Consider the following 23,124-nt stretch of genomic DNA (forward strand, 5'->3'; position numbering starts at 1 on the left):
ATAATTTGAAGGCAAGAAAGCAAATTGTACAATTCCTCTTACATAAAGTTTAAACCACACAAAACAAGATTTCATATTATGCAAGGACATATGTTGTATAGTATAACACCCTGGGTTCCCCATAACACAGCTTCTGAGACAGAGATTACCAAGCAGGAGGTTCTTGTGAAAGTGCTTTTGGGAAAATCTTGCAGAAAGGAAGTGAAGACAGCAGGACTGGATGGAGGGAGAGTTTGGGCCATGATATAGTCTTAATAAAGGCCTCAGTCAACCCCTCTGAAAGCCTGTGAAACTAGGATTGCCCCTCAGAATTGTCCTGAGTTGGGGTGAGGGCCCTGGCCTGCAATGATGAGTCACTGGATGTGGGAAGGCACATCACCTATGTAGTCATTAGGAACATCCACATGAATATTTGGGTTTTCTTCTCTTAGACACATGATAGCACTATACTTCCTATGTCCTTTGAGTTAGGCATGGCCATGTAACATGCTTTGACCAATGGAATGTGAGCAGAAGTTGTATAGGTCACTTCTTAGCAGGTACTTTTAATAGTGTGCATGTGACTTTCCACTGCCATGGTGACCTGTGACATTCTAGTTCTGTGGAGGCTCTTCTAGCTGCCCGTCTGAATGAAGGCAATGTGGAGCAGTGCACACAGCCATCCTCTGACCAACGTGAGGCATGATCACTGGTTTAAGTCACTAATATATTGGGGGTTTTGTCACTGCAGCATAAGAACCTAAATATCACGACATACCAGCTCTGGGATCCAAATATCACTTTTGCCATCTTTGAGCTCTCTTCTTCTTGCTGTATATATTTACTTAATAGCCTTTCTTGTCTTGTTTCCTAGATCAGGTTTTCAGTAACTGTGTTTTGCAGAAAAGTAGCCATATGAGCCGCTCTTCAAAATCACGATTTTTATGGTTAACTAGGTAGGAAACCACATACTTTATCACTCTCTCAAGGATATATAAATGCTCATTAGCATATTAAGTTTCCAGAGCAGTCTTTCCATAAAGAAACCTGTTTTAACTAATTTCAATATTCCATTTCACAAATGCATTTGACTATGGAACCCTAAAAATAACATCTACTAACATCTGACAGAGGAACACATTTTTGGAAATTATGCCCTAAGCAATCTTTCTCTTTCCATTCCAAATTAAACATATCCAGAGGTTCTACTTGAAAGTGAAGAGAATGGACCTGGGATTTATTTACAATGAATTCAAGAACTAAAAGCCTTTCTATAAGCATAACATTTCAATAGAACTGATTTGTAAAAATATAGCAAAACATTCTATTGGTTTCAAAACCAATCAGCATACACATAGGATATACAGAGTAAGAAACACAAATATGTATTAGATATGTGGTCCTTAGTCACCTAAGGCTAGCAATACGTTTGCAAAGATAATATATAGACTCATAGAATTCAAACCAACAAATGTTTATAACCACTGTCAGATGAGTGGGTGTAGACAGAACCCTGAGGATGTCAAACATCACTCAATGAGAGAAGGCCACAGCTGGTAGTCCACATTCCATGTAGTGAATCTAAGAAACAAGGATTCACTGAGTCACAGAACCTTTACTCTTCAATAATATTCTGAATCTCTTCTTATTCAAGTGTGATATATAAGAATTTAAACGTTAGGCACAAACAATAAGGGTGGTTAGCATGTCTGTATATTTCTATCACAGCATCAGAAAACAAAAGGATATTTGCCAGTTTCCCAATCTAGCAAAGTCCAAAAAGAATGCCTGCCCGCCTTCATTGCAGCAAATTATAGCACTGCATGCTGGCTGAGAAAAGGGCCCAGTCAGAATGAGGAGACAGGGCAGATGTCTCCCTTGGCCTTTATAATTTTTTTTTTCTTACACAATTTAGTTGAGCTAAGGAATTACTTCTTTTGAATGAAAACTCCATATTTTAATAAATCAGAGTGGTCAACAACCTGGATTGGATGGAGTCCAATGTTATATAATTTCTAACCTCCTCTTCTTCACTTTTATGTGTTCTGAATGAAGAGGAATCTATTTTAGCTGACAGGAAAAAAAAAAGACAAAAAATTTAAAAGAAACAAAATACTACAAAAGTCTTGCTATTGAGATAGGAATAAAATTCATAGTATAATATATTAAAGACTCAGAATCCAGGTATTTTGGGAGTAGATGGCTCAGCAAAAACACAAATTACTTTTAGACCCAATCTATTATTTATTATTTCAATTTATAAAACATGCACCCAATGCATCTTTGAGATGAAGAGTTCAAAGTCATTGTGATTGTTTAGTTGGCTTATCTCTGGGATTTAGAAATCTGCATATTTTATGTTGACTTGAAGTTGTGTTCTGTAAGAGATTTTTATGCCATAAAAACAAAAAGTAAATTTCAAAGAATAAAATTCAGAGTCATCACAAATATATTAAGTACTTTTACGTCACAGATCAAATAATATCCTGTCAATATGAGGTTTGAATTGTGAGGAACAGTTACTTAGATTTGGAGTGGAGCATGATTTTTATCACTGTAGTTAATCATTCCTATTGTCTTCAAGCCAGAATATGAATTCTTCCTTAGAAATAAAAGTCTGAACACCATTATTTGTAAATTGAAGGAATTAATTTCTTTAGTTGGATTACCTTTGCTTACATTGCATTACCATTTCTAACACCTTCCTTCTTCCCTACTCCAACACTTCTCCTCCAACCCCCCAATTTCCAGAAGTGTTTTGGTCTGCTGAATAGATCCAGCTTTTTAATTTTAAAAAAAGGAGAAAATGATTATACTGAGCTCAAGTTCCCCATATCACTTTAGTTTTTGATTAGTAACAATTCTTAGAAAGTTCTAATTTTATTCTGAGACTTTACTTCCTAAAAAAACTTACAAGGATGAAAAACAATGCTTCCTATATTAAAAGTTAACTTTGCCCCACCAGTGTGGTTCAGTGGTTGAGCATCGACCTATGAACCAGGAGGTCATGGTTCCATTCCCAGTCAGGGCACATGCCCAGGTTGCTGGTTCCATCCTCAATAGGGGGTGTGCCGATCAATGATTCTCTCTTATCATTAATGTTTCTCTCTCTCTCTCCCTCTCTGAAATCAATCAATAAATATTTCTTAAAAAGTAACTTTAAGGATTACATTTGAGACAATATTGCTTTGAAATAAATCCTTTGCTTTTTTCTTAAAATATACTGTATGTAAACAGATAAGGAAAATTAAACTGCTTTTAAAATATATATATATATATATTATTGATTTTTTACAAAAAGGAAGGGAGAGGGATAGAGAGTTAGAAACATCGATGAGAGAGAAACATTGATCAGCTGCCTCCTGCACACCCCCTACTTGGGGATGTGCCTGTAATCAAGGTACATGCCCTTGATCGGAATTGAACCTGGGACCCTTGAGTCTGCAGGCCGACGCTCTCTATCCACTGAGACAAACTGGTTAGGGCTAAACTGCTTTTTAAAAGCTGTATTGTAGATACATGCATACATAAATGTTCAAATCTTAAGTCATAGTTTTGTTTTATAGTTGATTTTCTATTGTTTCTTTCTTGGGTAACATTACATATCTGATGGAGTGCAACTATTTTCAAATACAGTAAAAGTAATTCAAGTTTAGCTATAACATAAATACAATTTATTATACTATCATTATTAAAGGTGAAATAGTTCAGGACATTCATAAATCAGCAGCTAGTTTGCCAACTTCTTATATTAAATTAGATGGCATTTAATTATTAAGACAACTAGGCAATAAGTGAGATGCTAATTACAGCCCAAGCAAACAGCTACTCTCCATTCCTAATTTATAATTCAGTGTCTATCAAAAAAGTCAAACAAAGGTCATTATATCTCTTCATACCTGAATATCTTGGTAAGAAATCTGGCTTTTGAATTCAACATCATTAGATCTAAATCTGAATATAAAAAATAAGTATATAAAACAACCAAACAAACAAATAAACTAAAAAAATCCAAAAAACTCCATAGAGTGAGATTTCAAAAATGACAAGGATATAAGACAAGCTACTTAGAAAAGTACATTTCATATTTTTGTACAAAAAGTGAAAGGAATACAGCATTTTCAAATAGCAGGTAAATAGACACTTGTGTTATTATATCACCGGTTTGACATTTCTATAGGCAAAAATAGGATGCATAAAGTTATATGATACAGAAATAGATTCTTAAAAATCGAGTTCAAGTTTATCTTTCTCATCATATGAATGTGAATAAAAATAATTCAAAAGCCAATCCTGAATAAACTGCTTATCATAGAGCACTTAATGAAATAGTCATTTCAAACAGCATTTTAGATATAAACTACAGAATGAAGAATTAAAGGTCCCATTATTACAGGGATAATAAAGTTTTTTTGAAGCTACTTTAATTCTTTCAACCTCTGGTTGATAAAGATGATTGGACCACCATCTAGGAAGAAGCTGGGTGGTTCTTATGAGGCTGTCTACCTAGACATTTCTAGCACCAAATTCATATCATATCGAACACTGCTGCTGCTCTCTCTGAACTACCTCCAGGAAATCATAAAACAACCCCATAGGCAATCCTATATAATAAAAGCCTAATATGCAAATTGTCCCCTCGGGCTGTCATTTGAGAGGGAGTTTGAGCGCTCGCTATGAAGTGAGCTGACCACCAGGGGGGTGGTGCAGAACATGGCGGGCATCGGGCGGCAGTGGAGGTGCTGCCGGCTCTGATGGGCTCCTATGAGAGCAGGACTGTGGTGGGATGGTGGAGCAGGTGAGTGGGTGGCAGCAGGCCAAGGCGGGTGTGAGCGGGGGTTGATCGCCCTACCAATCACCCTGTAGAAGGCAACCAGCAGCAGCGGTGGAAGGTGGAGCTACCACCTGGCTCCCAGGCACTGAGGGAGCTGGGCAGGGGGCCGGCCCCGATTGATCACCCCACAGGTAGGATGGTGGAGCAGGTGAGGGGGCAGTGCCAGGCCATGGTGGGGTGCCAGGCAGGGCTGCGGGGCTGTGAGGCTGGGTGCACGAGTTGGGGTCTGATCCTTGCAGGCTACCCTGAGGGACACCACCTGTGCATGAATTCATGCATCAGGTCTCTAGTGTTTAAGTAAATGCCCAGCTGCCCAAAGTCTAAGAAAATGGAATTTAAATGACTATACATTTTCTCTAAGATTTCACCTCTGTATTGTGTTTGTAAAGTAGGAGTAAAGAATATCAGAATATATAAATTTATATGTATACTAGAGGCCCGGTGCACAAAAATTTGTGCACTTGGGGGGTAGGGGGGGTCCCTCAGCCCAGCCTGTGCCCTCTCGCAGTCTGGGACCCCTCGGGAGATAACAACCTGCTGGCTTAGGCCTGCTCCCGGGTGGCAGAGGGAACGCCCAATCCCTAGGTGCAGCCCCTGGTCAGGCTCAGAGCAGGGCTGATTGGGGAGTTGGGGCACCGCCCCCTGTCATGCACAGAGCAGGGCGGATCAGGAGGTTGTGATGCCACCCTCAGTCACGCTCAGGGTAAGGCCGATTGGGGGGTTGGGGCACTGCCCCCTGTCACACTCAAGGCAGGGTTGATGGAGGTTGCGACACCACCCCGTCACGCACAGAGCAGGGCCAATCATGGGGTTGGGGTGCTGCCCCCTGTCACTCACAGAGCAGGGCCCATCAGGGGGGTTGGGGCTCCGTACCCTGTCACGCACAGAGCAGGGTCAATCAGGGGGTTGGGGAGCACCCCCCTGTCATGTACAGAGCAGGGCCCATCAGGGGGTTGGGGAGCTCCCCCCTGTCATGCACAGAGTAGAGCTGATCAGGGGGTTAAGGAGCTCCCCCCTGTCACTCACAGAGTAGGGCCAATAGGGGAGTTGGGGCACTGCCCCCTGTCACACACAGAGCAGGGCCGATCAGGGGGTTGGGGCACCGTCTCTGTCACACTCAGGGCAGGGCCGATGGGGAGGTTATGGCTCTACCCCATCACACACAGAGCAGGGCCCGTGGGGGAGGGGGGGTTGGGGCGCCACACCCTGTCACACACAGAGCAGGGCCGATCAGGGGGTTGGGACGTCGCCCCCTGTCACACACAGAGCCGCAGGGTGATCAGGGGATTGGGGAGCTCCCCCCATCAGGAACAGAGCAGGGCTGATCAGGGGGTTGGGGCGCCTTCCCCTGTCATGAACAGAGCAGGGTGAATAGAGAGGTTGTGGCCCTGCTCCTTGTCACACACAGAGCCGCAGGGCGATCAGGGGGTTTGGGCGCTGCCCCCTGTCACACTGATCCAGGTGCCGGGAGGCCTTGCGGCTCCACTGATTCCGGTGCTGGGAGGCATATTACTCTTTTACTATATAGGATAGAGGCCTGGTGCATGGGTGGGGGCTGGCTGGTTTGCCCTGAAGGGTGTCTTGGTTCAGGTCCCCACTGGGGTGTCTGGCCAGTCTGGGTGAGGGGCTGAGGGCTGTTTTCAGGCTGGTGGGTGACTGAAGCTCCCAACCGCTCCTTTTTTCTTTTTTTTTTTTTTTTTTTAATTCTGGGCCAGCTTTAGCTCTGAGGCTTGGCTCCAGCTCTTAGGCCTCAGCTGCTGAAAGCAGGTATCTGGTTTGTTTGGATTCTATAATTGAAACACTGTTTCAACTCCAGCTCTGAGATCCCGGCTGGCTGAAAGTAGGTTTCTGGGGTTTTGTTTAGCTTCTATATTTGTAACAATGTTTCAAACTGCAAGCTCAGAGGCAGGCAAGGCAGGCGGGGAACGTTGGAGTCCTCTGTCACTGAAGCAAGCAAGCCTCCTGTTAGCTTCAAGCTGCCTGGCTGCCGGCCGCCATCTTGGCTGGCAGTTAATTTGCATATCGCCCTGATTAGCCAATGGGGAGGGTAGCGGAGTGACACCAATTTGCATGTTTCTCTTTTATTAGTGTAGATATATTTATAAATTTCAGAATATCCTATCTAGTAAAGAGGAAATATGCTAATTGACTCTCATGCCATTGCAAAGATGGTGGCACCCACAGCCACAAGATGGAGGTGCCCAGTCCACTCAGTCCTGCTGGGGTGGCAGGCTTGCTACATGCCTGCCTCTGGAGTCTCCGAGTCCCCTCAGCCCCCCGGCCACCCAGGGCTGGCCCAAGGTTCAGGCAAGCCTTGGCTGACAGCCGCCCAGCCGCCCAGGGCTGGCCCGAGGCACAGGTAACCAGGGCTGGCCAAGGCTTGCGCTGCCAGCAGTGGCAGCACCAGAGGTGTGATGGGGGCATTGCCTTCCCCTGATTGCTGGGTCACCTCTTGCCCCTAAGGGCTCCTGGACTATGAGAGGGGGCAGGCTGGGCTGAGGGACCCCCACCTACAGTGCATGAATTTTCATGCACTGGGCCTCTAGTATAAAATAAGAGTGAAGAATTAAAGAATTCACTTTAATAGGAGTGAAGAATTTACTTAGTCCAGATCACCTAGTTAATTAGGTAATCCTAGGGTAGTAGGGTCATTTACATTTTTTGAATGAACTAGAGGCCCGGTGCAGAAAATTCGTGCACTGGAGAAGGGTGTCCCTCAGCCCAGCCTGCACCCTCTCCAATCTGCTGACAGTCGAACATCCCTCCCCTCACAATCCGGGGCTGCTGGCTCCTAACCACTCGCCTGCCTGCCTGCCTGATTGCCCCTAACCACTTCTGCCTGCCAGCCTGATCACCTCCTAACTGCTCCCCTGCTGGCCTGATTGACACCTAACTGCTCCCCTGCAGGCCTGGTCCCCCCCAACTGCCCTACCCTGCTGGCCATCTTGTGACAACGTGGGGGTAGCCATCTTGTGATGACTTGGGGGCGGTCATCTTGTGGTGCGAGGGCATGAGGGTCAATTTGCATATCACCTCTTTATTATATAGGATTAGCTAGTCAAACACCTTTTCACTACAGCCAAGCACTACACTGAGCCTGATTGTATCCTTGTCATTCTCCCCTGTACCCAACCTCTTAACAACGTGATCTTGCAGATCTGTTCATCAAGAGGTAGAGTACATATCCCCACCCCTTTAATCAGCACTCACCTTGTCACCTGACCAGTGTAATGGGGCAAAAATGATTACTAGGCAGTGCTGAGCCTAGGCCTTAAGAAACTTTGCAGGCTTTTCTTTCTTGGGACCCTTTCCTCTATCAGGTAAACAAGGGTTGAGAGACCAGAAGCATAGAACTAAGTTGGCTCATTTACCCGACTAGTGATCCCAAATGTGAGAGAGCCCTGCCAAGGTCAAGAACTTCCCTGAAGCTTCTGATATGACTTGAAACTGATCTAGAGCTGACCACAGACTCATGATGGACCCCAACTGCCTTCACAACAATTGCTCAGCTGAGCTCAGACCAAATTACAATGAGCTAAATAAGTAGCTGGTGGATTCAACTAAACTGTCATTTGATAATACCCCATTGTTCTCAATTAGTAGGATAGCAACTGAGAATTGAGCCAAAATTCAGGACCTAAAGACAAACACATTAAGCCATATCTCTATATGAATTATCATCTTTACATATTGCATTTTGCAAATCTGTACAGAAATCAGGTAGTCACTGCCTTTCAGCAACTTTTAAAAACGTATTTACCATAAAAAACACATTTACATTTCTTACATTGTGTGGAACTATATAAAAGGTGTGTTTGTGTTTAATTAATTTTAACTTTAAATTTTAAAACCCAAAAGAGATAACCCTAACAAGACCCATATACCTACCAAAAAGAAAAGCAAACAATAAAGCTGCTTTGGGTATAATTAGATACCTTTATGTACATGATATGAGGCAGGGTCATTAATTCTTCTTTGTATCTGGGCATTTTACATCAGTCAAGAATCATTCTATCAAAGTAGAGACATGAAGTGCCCCTTTCCCATCCCAAACCCTTCACATTATTATAATTTTATTTATGCCATTATATATCACTAGAGGCCCAGTGCACAAAAATTTGTGCACTCGGGGGGGGGGGGAGGTCTCTCAGCCCGGCCTGTGCCCTCTCGCAATCTGAGACCCCTCAGGAGATGACCACCTACTGGCTTAGGCCTGCTCCCCGGGGGATTGAGCCTAAGATGGCAATCAGACATCCCTCTGGCAGCCCTGCAGCCCTCGGGGGATGCCCACTTGCCAGCGGGGAGCAGACCTAAGCTGCAGTCAGACATCCTTAGCGCTGCTGAGGAGGCAGGAGAGGCTCCCACCACCACTGCTGTACTGGCAGCCTTCAGCCTGGCTTGTGGGTGAGCAGAGCTCCCCTATGTGGGAGCGCACTGACCACAAGAGGGCAGCTCCTGCATTGAGCGTCTGTCCCCTGGTGGTCAGTGTGTGTCATAGTGACCAGTCATTCCCAGTCTTTCTGCTGTTAGTCAGTTTGCATATTACCCTTTTACTATATAGGATAGAGGCCTGGTGCACGGGTGGGGGCCAGCTGGTTTGCCTTGAAGGGTGTCCCGGATCAGGGTGGTGGTCCTGCTTGGGTGCCTGGCCAGCCTGGGTGAGGGGCTGATGGTCACACCCCCTTCAGGGTTGGGGTCCCCACTGGGGTGCCTGGCCAGCCTGGATGAGGGGCTGATGGCTGTTTTCAGGCTGACCACACCCTTTATAGGGTGGGGGTCCCCACTGGGGTGCCTGGCCAGTCTGGGTGAGGGGGCTGAGGGCCATTTTCAGGCTGGCCAGCAACTGAAGCTCCCAGCCTCTCCTTTTTTTCTTTTTTTTTTTTATTCTGGGATTTATTTACCTTCTATAATTAAAACATTGTTGCTTTCAGGCTCAGAGCCGGGCCACGGCAGGCAGGGAACCTTAGCTTCCTCCATCACTGGAGCAAGCAAGCCTCCTGCTCGCTTCAGCTGCGTGGCTGCCAGCCGCCATCTTTGTTGGCAGTTAATTTGCACATCGCCCTGATTAGCCAATGGGAAGCGTAGCGGAGGTATGGTTAATTACCCTTTTTGTCTTTTATTAGATAGGATTACCCAAAGTCATCATGAGCCACAGAACAGGCAAATGATAAAATTTTAGTTAGAAGAAACTTTAGAAGTTCCTGAGTGGGGTGGTGAACAAAGCAATAGCATATGAAGAACCCTAGTCTATTCCTAACTGTGCTACCTTCTTTAGTCAATAGTCTTTTGTAGTAAAATTATGGTTTGGGAATATATAATTTCTTTGTGTGATAGGTCAATTAAAAATGTATTCCTCTCTGCATTTGAAAGGGTGGTTAAGAAGAACTGAATTGCTAAGGACAACAGAGAAGGTCTTTGAGAGGCCACTTAAGGAAAGAGAGAGGGGCGATGTCACTAGACAAAGGAAGTCTACTGGAAGAATTTGGGTAAGTTTCTTTGGTATGGCATGTGAGTTCCCCCATAAACCTTGGCAATACTTTTGGACTTATTGGGGAGGGAGAGGGGACAGATTGAGGACTACACCTAAGTGTACCTAGGGGCTCTGACATGGACTAGAAGTGATTAAGGAAGCCCCCCACAAGCCAAGTCATATTGGGTTACATAAGATTCTTTGCAGGTCTAAAAACCTCTGGCTGTGAAAGTTGCTGCTGCTTCACAGCATTTATACTAAATAACACTTCTCTTTATTCCAAATTCTCTAATTCAGAATTTTTGATGAGCCATTTGAGACCTGGCTAATGTATATCTCCGTGCTATATATAAAGAAAGGATTTGTCAAGGAAATAGATGGCATTAACCAGGTTGTTAAAATAACACTCCAAATGCTTGAAAGCTGTTTTCAAACATCTTAAATACTTTAGGAACATGATTTAATAGTTGTCCCCCATAAAATATGTTAAAATTATGACTGGTGCTCTAAAAGAATGTTTTTATCTCTAATTCTGCAGAAAGACAATGGGAAGACATTGCCTTTGTAATGTGTATATTATAACAAGATTTAGGGAAATTGGCTAATAATATGGCAGGCTGATAAGATGAATTAGTAAATTAACCCAAGCTGCTAAATGTACATGTATAAGTTCTCTGAGATGGTAGTTTTAATTGATTCCTCAAGGGTGCTGGTTAAAGTGACAAGATGACTGCTTGACTGTTCATGTAAATTTTAAAAAAACAACAGTCAGTTAATTTCCATGGTGGGAAGGAACGTTATACAGACCCCACAACCACTGAACATCAATGTCTCAGTTGAAACATAAGGCTGGTTAGTTTCATTAGCTCTCCTCCTGCCCACCTCCCAACTTCCTATATCCCCAATGTCATCAATCAGTAATTGCAGCTTCTTTGTTAGCTACCTTGGTCCAACTCATTTTTCCTCATCTATGGCCTCTCTCCTCTGCTAGTTCTTTATCATTCTAATGCTCTATATTCTCATTTCCCCTATAAAGCACTGGATGCATCAATGTTTGATGTAATGCAGTTGATTGGGAAAAGAATGAGATTTGATTTGTCTAAGCTGGGTTCAAATCCTGACCACTCTGCTTACCAACTGTGCAGCCTGGAGAAAGTTACTTAACCACAGTTCCTGGATCCTCATTTGTCATCAGAAGGTAATAATATCTACATTGCATGGCTGCTGTGAGGAGCTCAAGATGATATAGTTCAAGCTCCCAGACATAGCACAAAATTAGCATCTAAACTCATTATCTCTGCCCGTTTCCTTTTACCAAATCCCAGATTTACTTCTAGTGACACTGCTTCTCCAACAACACTCTAGGTCAGTGGTTGGCAAACTGCAGCTGGCGAGCCACATGCGGCTCTTTGGCCCCTTGAGTGTGGCTCTTCCACAAAATACCACGTGCGGGTGCGCACGTACAGTGCGATTGAAACTTTGTGGTCCATGCGCAGAAGTCGGTATTTTGTGGAAGAGCCACACTCAAGAGGCCAAAGAGCCGCATGTGGCTTGTGAGCCACAGTTTGCTGACCACTGCTCTAGGTGCTTCTGCATTTTGGCTTCTTGAAGAGGACTCAGGATTATTTTGGCTCCTGCAACTTCTCCCTGACAATTTCATATCGTTTTCATTTAGCCTCTCCTCTTTTGAGGGAAATGTTGCCTACTTGTATATCTTCCTTCCCAACAGGAACATTTAAATAAATATTCTTTTAGTTGATTCTCACAATACTTCTGGGTGGTTGGGAGTGCCAATATCATCTCGATGATAGGGGTTCATGTTACTGTTCCCTCCAGGTCATTTTTTTATTAATCTGCAAAGACTTTGGAACCAGCCTCAGTCTCTCTTTACTCCAGCATTGGCTGTCATCTTAAGTGACTTCCTGATACAGCGAACAGTACTAATTAGCCCTCTAACAGCCTACCCTAAACTGAAATTTACCTCCATTCCACTTTACCAATCCCATTCACAGAAGCACATTGGGGACTTTTGAATCACTTGAAACTGCTCCTCCGAGAATCTGAGTTTTGAACTGACTTTCTCTGACCACAACCTTGGATTCTTTTTCTTAAACTCTTCCCTTGCCACAAAACCTGTTCTGCTGCCTCATCACACACTCTTGCTTTTCAAATCCTTCCTACTCTTTTAATATATAAATGTTCTCCCACTTCATTTCCCTCATAACCAGCCTGAATTTCAAGTATGTGCTCACTCATTCATTCATTCCACATTTATTGAATGCTCTTTATATGTCAGGCACTAGGGTAAAAATTGTGATAGGCCATTACCTTAGCCCTGAAGCAGTGCAGGGTGGACTGGTCAGTCCTGTTCATTACATACTCATCAACACCTTTGGAATGTTCATCTCATTTTCTTTTGTTTCCACCAGGAAAAATATCTGTTTTATTGATTGTTTCTCCGTGGTTTTAGATCTCTGGTTCTAATCACTGCTAGACAATGTCCTATCTCCTTATGACTCCCTGCCTGAGCTGGGTCTTCAGTGCAAATCTAATTTCTCACACTCCCTGACAGCCCTCCATCTCTGCAGCCGCCATTGCAAAACTCTACTCTTTCCCCAGGTTTTTCCCCGCTCCCTCACTGGATGACCCAGCCTTGCTTCACTAAGGAAATAGAGGCTACCAGTTATAAACTAACTCAATATTCCTCACCATTCATCTGTACTTTAATTCATATTTTTCTATTTTTAAAAAAAGGCATGAGAAAGCAAGATAAGACATAATTTGTGTAGCTACTTTCTCCATAGATACTTTGGTCTCATCTCCTGTGACTTCCACTCTGAATCTTTAAATTTTACTCTCTTTTACCCAGCTGGAATGGCTCAGTGGTTGAGCAAAGACCTATAAACCAGGAGGTCACAGTTCAGTTCTCAGGGGCTTGCAGGAGGCAGCCGATCAATGATTCTCTCTGATCATTGATGTTTCTTTTTAAAAAAATATATATATTTTTCTATTGATTTCAGAGAGAGGAAGGGCAAGGGAGAGAGATAGAAACATCAGTGTTGAGAGAGAATCATTGATTGGCTGCTTCCTGCATGCCCCACACTGGGGACTGAATCCACAACCCAGGCATGTGCCCTGAATGGGAATCGAACCGGTGACCACCTGGTTCATAGGTCAACACTCAACCATTGAGCCACGCCGGCTGGGCTGATCATTAATGTTTCTATCTTTCTCTCCCTCTCCTTTCCTCTCTGAAATCAATTTAAAAAATATATTTAGGCAAAAAAAATTACACTCTCTTTTAGTCTTTCATTTCTCCTTCCCCAATAGACTCTTGCCTTCAGCCTAGCGATATCCTATATAGGCTTTCTATTAATTCTGTCTACTCCTTCAGCTTCCAACACAGAATTCCATTAACGTTCAGCAATTCTGAGACAACATCTTCACTCAGTAACCTCTCCTTCACTCCACTGCAATGTGGCATCCGCCTCCAAAACCAACAAAATTGTTTGAACAGCTAACTGCCAGCCCTCCGTGGCCCTTCAGGCCTGTTGTTACTGAAAATGACCAACCACCACTTGTGTTTATTCTGACCCAGACTACCATCTCGCCAGAACTTGATAAGAAGCAGCTCTAGCAAAAATCCTGGACCTTTTTTGCCTTTTTCCAGTTTTGATTCTCCACCTCTCTACTTCTGCATTTACTTGATATTTGACCTTTTGCTGAATCTCTGATTTCCAGCCAGAACTTTTCACTTGAATCTGATGACAGATTTGCATTCTCTGGCAAATCTTCGGAACATGCCCACAGTATCTGACACAGTTCCCGGCTCTATAATCCCACTGTATGGCTGGTTAGCATTTCTTGTTTCCCTGCTGGTCTGGTCTAAACTCTTCTGCGTGGGAGGGAGTCTCCTCCCTGATTTTCATGATATTCTCCTCTCCGGATGCTTTTTATACTTCTCTCACTGCTCTTTCATGCCTCCAGTGTTATTCTCTCCCTTCTCTCTATACACTTGGCAGATTTCATCCACTCCAATGGCTTAGCCATTATCTCTACGTTGCCAACTCCCAAATTTATAATTCCAATTTTGGATTTTTTTCTGAGTTCTATATATGTAAACGCAGACTGCACACTAGAATGGCTTCTTTAATTTGGATTTTGAATTCAGCATGTTTAAAAGCAAATTCATCATCCTTTTTTTTTTCTAGCCTGTATCTTCTCTTGTGTTCCCTACTTCGGTTAATGTTACTTTAATTTCTGACATCTAACATCTAACAGGTACTTGAACTCTATGCCTCTGAAATTCCTGCTTGTGAAATGGCTCCTCTAAATGGTCTCGTCCTGTTTTTGTATAAATTTCTTCCAATGTAGCCTAGATCAGCCCTTGCATTGTTTCTTGCCTAGACTTCTCCAATAGTCTGGCAACTGGTCTCCCTTTCATGTTTGCTTCCCCTTCCCAGTCATTTCCCACCTTCATCAATCTGTCTTCTAATGGAGAGTTCTGTTTATGGCACGAGGCAACTTTAAAATCTTTTCTGGATTCTACAGCCTATATGGTAAAGTCTACAATCTAGCTTGGCACACAAACCTCTTCATAATCTGACACCACTTCCATTTTTGTCTTGACGTTTAAAGGCTATGTGCACTAGCTGCATTGGACAACTTGCTGTTTCTGCAGCTTAACCCAATGTTTTCACATCTGACTTTGCTCTATTTTCACAGGGAGACTTTCTTTTATTTTCTTCCAATTTAAACCTTAAATCAATGTCCATCTCTGATACAACTACATCTCTGATACAAGTCTTTCCTAAGGCTTTCTGCTGTGTTCCCACAGCACTTATTTCTCCCCTCCTAATGGTGATTCAGAGATCCAGCCTCCTTCAATTTTGTGGCTCTTCTATCTTCTGGAGCTCTGAATGTTCCATTAGATCCTCTGCATCTGGTTGGAAGATGATGGGAGTAAATGGAGGATCACCTGTGGGAGGGTTTTAGGGCATACATCTCTGCCAGAACTCAGTCACATGGCTGTAGCTAACTGCAATGGAGGCTGAGAACAGTAGTCTTGCTGTGCCCAGGAGGAACTGAGAAATGGTTTCGTGAACAGCAAGTGCATGGGAGATGATTAGTATATATTTTAAATTAAATTAATGAATTATTATAAAATGGACATTAGCTGAGGCAATTCTCTATCAATGTACATCCCTTTCAGATTTGTTATTGTAATTCCCCTAAAATAAACATTATACTATACAGTCATATCAAAAGACCCATTATACTATTGGTTAGGAAATTGATTTTATTGTTTAATCAAATATTTGCAATATAATTGCAAAATGTAGGGTATCCCCCCAAAATGTATACACACTTAACAACTGATAGGTCAATTGATTTTTTTTATTTTCAGATTTGACCCGTTGGAATTAATAATTATTCAAAGTATGTATACATTTTTGGGAAACCCTGTATTTATAATATATAACCCTTATTGACATTACAATTTTCAGAGATAGACCACTATCCAAAGAACATGAAAAGTGTAATGAAAATAATTTCATCTATATTTCCCACAATGATTTATAAATCATTCAGTTATTTTACAATGTTGCCATGCTTCAAGGCCATTCATTTCAGAATCCTTTAACAGATTGTTTGGGAATGGCAGACGTTGTACAAAATGTGATCCAATTGTGTGTTATAGAGAGAACATTAGGGATTCAAGTTCTGTCAGTATCACTTCCTGGCTGGGTATGACTGATAAGACAATTTAGCCTACATTCCTTCACTTTCAAAATAATGGGTTTTTAATGGTTGATACTTCAGGCCACTTGCAATTATAACATTCACTTTTAGGATCTGTTAGAAAGTGCTAGTTAATAGGAGACAGGGTGGTTAATAGACCAATAGAATGGCAGTCAATGAAGAGTTTACTATTTCTTAGTTAAGTTAAACAAAATTGTGTTTAGTATTAAAAGTGTATCAATCATCTTGAAAAGCCATGGGAAGGTACTATCTAAAATTATGTAAATTCTTCTTCATTGCTATGTTATAATCAGACTGAAACACTGCAATTAATGGGCCCATTTGCAAAGGCTGTTCCCCTCTCCAGTGCTCATGTGATGTCACCTACCTATCATACTGCTAAATGGTCTGCCACTGAGTAGCCAATGGCTTTTGCTATCTTTATGACATCACCTCTCAAGGTGCTGTTACTGTAGCTGAAATAACTGTTTGCTTATTGACAAAGAGCAGTCCAGAAGGATTTCCAACGCTCTTGTTCCAGGCTCAGATAAGTCAGACAAGCACCCAATAAATATGCAAAAGTTTTCAGGGTGGCAGAGACTGCTCTACCTATACCACAGCTTAGATGTTTTCCTACCATCTTGTGCAGAAACAGCAAATGTGACCCACTTTAATTTTCTTTGTTGCTTCAGATACACTCATAAAATGGTCAAAGAAGGTTCCAGATCTCACAATCTTCCAGAAGTTATGCTTTGAAGTCAATTGTGTAGGTCAAGTTAGCACAATATCTGGGTAATGGTCCCGAGAATACAGAGTGACTTGTTAGCACCTGCCATTCAGAACTTAACCTGCCACTCCTTAGATGTGGTGTGTTGGTGACATCTCTTAAGCCTCCTGTTCTTTGTTTATGAAATGTGCATAATGCACTCAGTTGTTTATTTATTGAGCATCTACTATGTGCTAGGTCAGCGGTTCTCAACCTGTGCGTCGCGACCCCTTTGGGGGTCGAATGACCCTTTCACAGGGGTCACCTAAGACCATCAGGAAACACATATATAGTTACATATTGTTTTGTGATTAATCAGTATGCTTTAATTATGTTCAATTTGTAACAATGAAAATACATCCTGCATATCAGATATTTACTTTACGATTCATAACAGTAGCAAAATTACAGTTATGAAGTAGCAACGAAAATAATTTTATGGTTGGGGGTCACCACAACATGAGGAACTGTATTAAAGGGTCGCGGCATTAGGAAGGTTGAGAACCACTGTGCTAGGTACTTTTTTGGGACTTGGGAAATACAGCAAACAAAATAAATTCCCACCTGCAGGGAGTTTATATCCAAATGCAGAAAAACAATAAAAAGTCACATTTTGTCAAATGGCTAAAGTGCTATTGGGGATCAAGACACTATTTTATTTGGGTAGTCAAGGAAGGGACCTGAGTAGGTGAGGGTGAAACTTGAAAGAAATTAAGGAAGAAGCAATGTGTGTATCAGAGCAAAGTGTGTTTCATGAAGAAGGGAGAGCACATGTAAAAAGTCTGAGAATAATAATAATTTCTTTTTCATGTTCATTATAGGGTTACAATTAGACTCAAATAAAATAGTATACATGATCTGCATATTGTTCAGTGTTATATTCATTTTCACTGCTGTGGTAGTTAGTATTTCTATAGGATATTATTGCAAAATGAGCTATTTTATGTTTAATTCAAAGAGAGAAATTCTGACAAAAATATGAAGCAACTGCCATAATCTTGATTTCCACTAGTAAAAATATATGTTACCTCTACCTTCAAAGCATTTATAAATGACCAGAAGAAGTCTTTGCGGGGGGGAGGGGGGAGAGGAAGCAGCATATAAAAGAAAATAATGCAAGGCAGGTGTCAAGCTGATGCTGCAGTCCAGTGGATCATCTCTGAATTGCCAATCGAGAATCCAATCACTCTTACAACATTGGAGAGACAGTTCTCTCACTAGGAACCCTTTCCTCTACTCCAGGTTTCCCCTTCCCTCTCCATTTCTTTTTCCTTTATTTCTTGTTTTTCCTGCCTCCTACATATAGATTTTGAGGTGGCTTATGTGAAGAATACAAATAATCAACAGTGGTTAAGAAAGAGGAACTTGTAATATTCACATGACTATAGCTAAGAACATACTTCTTTTTTTTTTTTTAATATATTTTATTGATTTTTTACAGAGAGGAAGGGAGAGAGATAGAGAGTTAGAAACATCGATGAGAGAGAAACATCGATTCAGCTGCCTCCTGCACATCTCCTACTGGGGATGTGCCCGCAACCCAGGTACATGCCCTTGACCGGAATCGAACCTGGGACCTTTCAGTCCGCAGGCCGACGCTCTATCCACTGAGCCAAACCGGTTTTGGCTAAGAACATACTTCTTAATGTTAAATTCAAACACTATTAGATATTTTCATGACATGTTAAGCATTAGGCAAATTTTTATAATTATCTCAGGTAAACAGGACTGGAAAGAAGATGGCTCCTTGCTCCTCTTCCAAATATTGGCTTGAGAATGGGAACATTCTTGACAGTTGTTTGTATTTGTTTCAATACATACATAGAATAAAATTTCAAAATCCTTTGTGAAGTGAGACAGGGTATATACAAACACATAAACAACTAACTTGGAAAAGAGAGAGATAGAATTGAAAGAATATTTATAAGCGTACACAATGAGAGAGAAATTCCATAGTGGGACTATTTTCCATTAATTGAAATACCATTCCTAGGGTAAGTCATGCGATAATTAGTCATATATGCTTATAGTGTAACTATTATGTATTTTAACTATCATTGGATATTACAAGCATATTCCCCAGTCTTAACACTAACCCCTACCATGATCTGAAAATCAGAATCATTTTTACAATGATTCATAGACAGTAAATTCTATGCCCTCTCATTTATTCTTTGATTTAGTCATCATAAGTTCAAGATTTACTGTGCTTTCTGAGCATCTACTGTATAACTTGGGGTCATAGTTTTACAGTGCCTGGGAAAGAGAAGCAGGTTTTAGAGGTATAGAACACTGGGGTTTAATTGCTTTAGTTGGCAAAGAGAAAAGGATTTCTCTTTTCTCAAGTTTGCACCAAGTGCTACCCCCAACCCAAACTGGTCCCAGAAGACTCATGATTGTTAAACTTGAATGTGCTTAAGGCACACCTGGTGTGCTTGCTACAAATATACAGATCCTGGTTCAGTGTGTCGGGGGTGCTGCCCAAAATTTGTATTTTCAATAAAGACCCAGGTGCTTCTGATGCAGATGGTCTGTGGACCACACTGTGAGGAACACTGTTTAGACAAATTTACTCAAAGGTAAAGAGATCTTTCAAGAAGTTGACTGTTGTAGTAAGAGGCAAATTGTTGACAGGTGGTTCTGCTTGAGCAGGAGCCTGGGAGTCTTATGAAATTGGTGGGGACACAGAGAATTTTAACAGATACTTTTTATAATATTTGATACATAATTATGAATTGATCTGGTTAGAAGAAGCTATGGTGGGTATTAAAGAAAAAAAAAAGGACATTGGTTGATCTGAGTTAGAAGAGCCATAAAGACAAGGAGAGGATTTTTTTCCCCAGGCAAATATGGGGCCCAGAGGAGGGGCAATTACTGAAGAGCTTGTCCAGGTTACTATAGCTATACAGCAACCTACCCCACAACTTAGCTCAAAACAACATCCACCTTATTGTGTTCATGGATTAAGAACTTGGATAGGGCACATGGGGACTAGCTAGTCTCTGCTCCAGAATGAGGTCTGGGTCACCTGGCAAGACTCAAAGGCTAGAGGTAACTCAATAGATGGACCAGCACCATCAGCAGGCTCCTTCACTTACGTATCTGGACTGTGCTGATCTAAGATGCAGAACTGCCAGCTCTAGTTCCTACAAGTGGACTTTCCGTGTAACTTGGGTTCCTCACCATATGGCAACTTCAGGGCATTTGGACTTGTTACAGGGTGGCCCCGAGCTCTGGGCATGAGTGTTCTCATAAATGAGGTAGCTGCATCTTCATGAGAATATGGCCCAGCCTCAGAAGTCACAGTGTCAACTCTGTGGTACTCTATTGGTTGAAGCAGTCACAAGCCCACCCAGAGTCAAGGAGAGGAGAATTAAACCTGACTTCCTCATGAGATAGTGGCAAAGTCATAAACTAAAAGAGCACATGGTATGAAAAATATTGATGTACCATCTTTGAAAAATAAAAACTGCCAGAATCTAGGAAGTTGAGTGGCTGGATGGATGTGAGCAAAATGAATAAATCAATAGTAGTAAGTTTAGCCAATGCAATATTATATTGTAGTGAAAACTAGTTAACTACAGCTGTATACATTCACAAGGAGGAAGCTTAGAAATACCAGGTTGGTGTTGTGAAAAGTACAACTTGAAGATTATATTTTTTATTTTTATAAACTATGCTACTATTTTTATAAAGTTTAAAATACTTAAAAATAAGCACACATTTTTATGGTTCAGGCTTACCTACATATTTGGTATGACTCTGAAGAAAGAGCTAGCCAACGAGAGAAAGGAAAACAAGCTTTGGGGTAGTGGTGCTTTACTTCTAAGATAGGGGAGGGATTCATGGGTGTTATCTCATCCGCTATTCATTTTCTGCTATTTTGTTCATGCTGAATGAGTGGTTAATTGACTTATTCATTTAGCAGAGTGCCCAACATGTACTAGGCAGTGAGAATAGAATGATGAATTAGATAGTTATGGTTCCCCCTTTTCAAAAGGGTTTGTGATGAAGAGATACACAGTAGAGGAAACTAAACAGGGAATGACACATCTGATCACTGATAGAAATTTCTCATAGGCTTGCTTTTGGGTCCACACACTTTAAAACATATTTCTTCTCTACCACCCACACCTTTGGGGCCTAAGAGATGCAGGGTATCCTATGTTTCGATACAACTTGTGGCCCTGTACCTTCATGTCTAGGCTCCAAGTAAGGTTGCATTGGGGCATAGGAGTATTTCTGAAACCATTCCCTCTAGTCCGTTTCCCAAAATGCCCACAGCCTCTCCCAGAACACAAGGGAATTACGGTCCTTTCTGAGGCCTTGGATGAGGCCCATGCAAATAAGGGACCTAAAATTTCATTAGCTTTATGATAAATTCATCTTTGGCCACGACCCTAATTCTAGTCTTTATTACCTTGTGTTGAGATCATTGTATTGACCTCCTAATGAATTTCTCTGGATCAAGTCTCCCAGGTTACATAAGAGCTGCAATAAATTTTCCACAAATACTGCTTTCACCATGACCTTGTTTGTTTAAAGCCACTGAACACCTATAGATAAAGACTCAATTCCTTAGTTTGATACTCAAGGTCTCTACAAAAATTACTATATGATTTTTGTTTATACATTTGTATTCTGTGGCTTCCTCCCCAAAGAATAAAAAGCAATTATGTGGGTCCCTAATTTCTTACAGGTGTATTTCCAAATGTCAATATTTTAAATTCTATAACAAGCTGCCACAAGTTACAAATGAGAGAACAGAGTTCAGAGATAACAGCTGGAATTGGAGGTAGATCTGTCTGGCTCCAATTCTTGGCTCTTTCTACCTATAGATGTGCCTCTAGCTCAGTCCTTGATTCTCTGTGTGAATTTGGATATGGTTAAAGCCACTGTTAAAATCCTATTCTTTCAATAAGCTTTTCCTCTCTCAGCTGTGGGTCCTTCTCTATTCTGAACTGCTACAGTATTGGTACCTGTACTATTTAGTGGGCATATATCCTACACTGCCTTGCATTTATTTTTATTGTTTAAAGTATTACAAATAGTAATACATATGTCTCCTTTTTTCCCCATTTGAACCTTCCTCCAGCCTCGCCTACCCCCTGCACATGCCCTCACCCCCCGCTCCCAGTGTCTTGTGTCCATTGGTTATGCTTATATGCATGCATACAAGTTCTTCAGTTGATCTCTTACCTCCCCTCCCCACCAACCCTCCTGAGCCTTCCTGCTGTAGTTTGACAGTCTGTTCGATGCTTCTCTGCCTCTGTATCTATTTTTGTTCATCAGTTTATAATGTTTTTTATTATCCTTAAATGAGTGAGACCATGTGGTATTTTTCTTTCACTGACTGGTTTATTTCACTTAGCATAATGCGCTCCAGTTCCATCCATGCTGTTGCAAATGGTAAGAATTCCTTCTTTTTATAGTGGTGTAATATTCTATTGTGTAGAAGTACCCAATTTTCTAATCCATTCATCTGCTGAAGGGCATTTAGGCTGTTTCCAAATTTTAGCTATTGTAAATTGTGCTGCTGTGAACATAGGGGTGCATATATCCTTTCTGAATGGTTTTTCTGTTTTCTTGGGATATATTCCTAGAAGTGGTATTACTGGGTCAAATGGCAGTTCCATTTTTAATTTTTTGAGGAAACGCCATAGTGTTTTCCACAGTGGCTGCACCAGTCTGCATTCCCACCAGCAGTGAAGGAGAGTTCCTTTTTCTCCACATCCTCGCCAGCACTTGTTTGTTGATTTGTTAATGATAGCCATTCTGACAGGTGTGAGGTGGTACCTCATTGTTGTTTTGATTTGCATCTCTCAGATGATTAGTGACTTTGAGCATGTTTTCATATGTCTCTTGGCTTTCTGAATGTCCTCTTTTGAAAAGTGTCTATTTAGGTCATTTGCCCATTTTTTGATTGGGTTGTTTATCTTCCTTTTGTTAAGTTGTATGAGTTCCCTGTAAATGTTGGAGATTAAGCCCTTATTGGAGATAACATTGGCAAATATGTTCTCCCATGCAGTGGGCTTTCTTGTTGTTTTGTTGATGGTTTCTTTTGCTGTGCAGAAGCTTTTTATTTTGATGTAGTCCCATCTGTTTATTTTCTCCTTAGTTTCCATTGCCCTGGGAGCTGTACCGTTAAATATATTGCTAAGACAAATGTCTGCTATTTTGCTGCCTATGGCTTCTTCTAAGATTTTTATGGTTTCCATCTTATGTTTAAGTCCTTTATCCATTTTGATTTTATTTTTGTGTATGGTGTAAGTTGGTGGTCTAGTTTCATTTTTTTGCAAGTATCTGTCCAGTTTTCCCAACACCATTTATTGA

The 23,124-nt window shown here is 41.6% G+C and overlaps 1 long non-coding RNA gene across 1 annotated transcript in view; it reads left to right on the top strand.

The window, feature by feature from the left end:
- Nucleotides 1–23,124, top strand: part of LOC139010613 (uncharacterized) — a 166,024-nt gene that overhangs the window by 19,388 nt on the left and 123,512 nt on the right. The window contains exon 2 of the long non-coding RNA XR_011471548.1: nucleotides 10,184–10,299. This is a non-coding gene — a long non-coding RNA (uncharacterized lncRNA). The remainder of the gene's footprint in view (nucleotides 1–10,183; nucleotides 10,300–23,124) is intronic.

The sequence above is a fragment of the Myotis yumanensis genome, unplaced genomic scaffold (assembly GCF_028538775.1).
Source record: "Myotis yumanensis isolate MYYU_CA2020_CCGP unplaced genomic scaffold, mMyoYum1.0.hap1 SCAF_5, whole genome shotgun sequence".
Lineage (NCBI taxonomy): Eukaryota > Metazoa > Chordata > Mammalia > Chiroptera > Vespertilionidae > Myotis > Myotis yumanensis.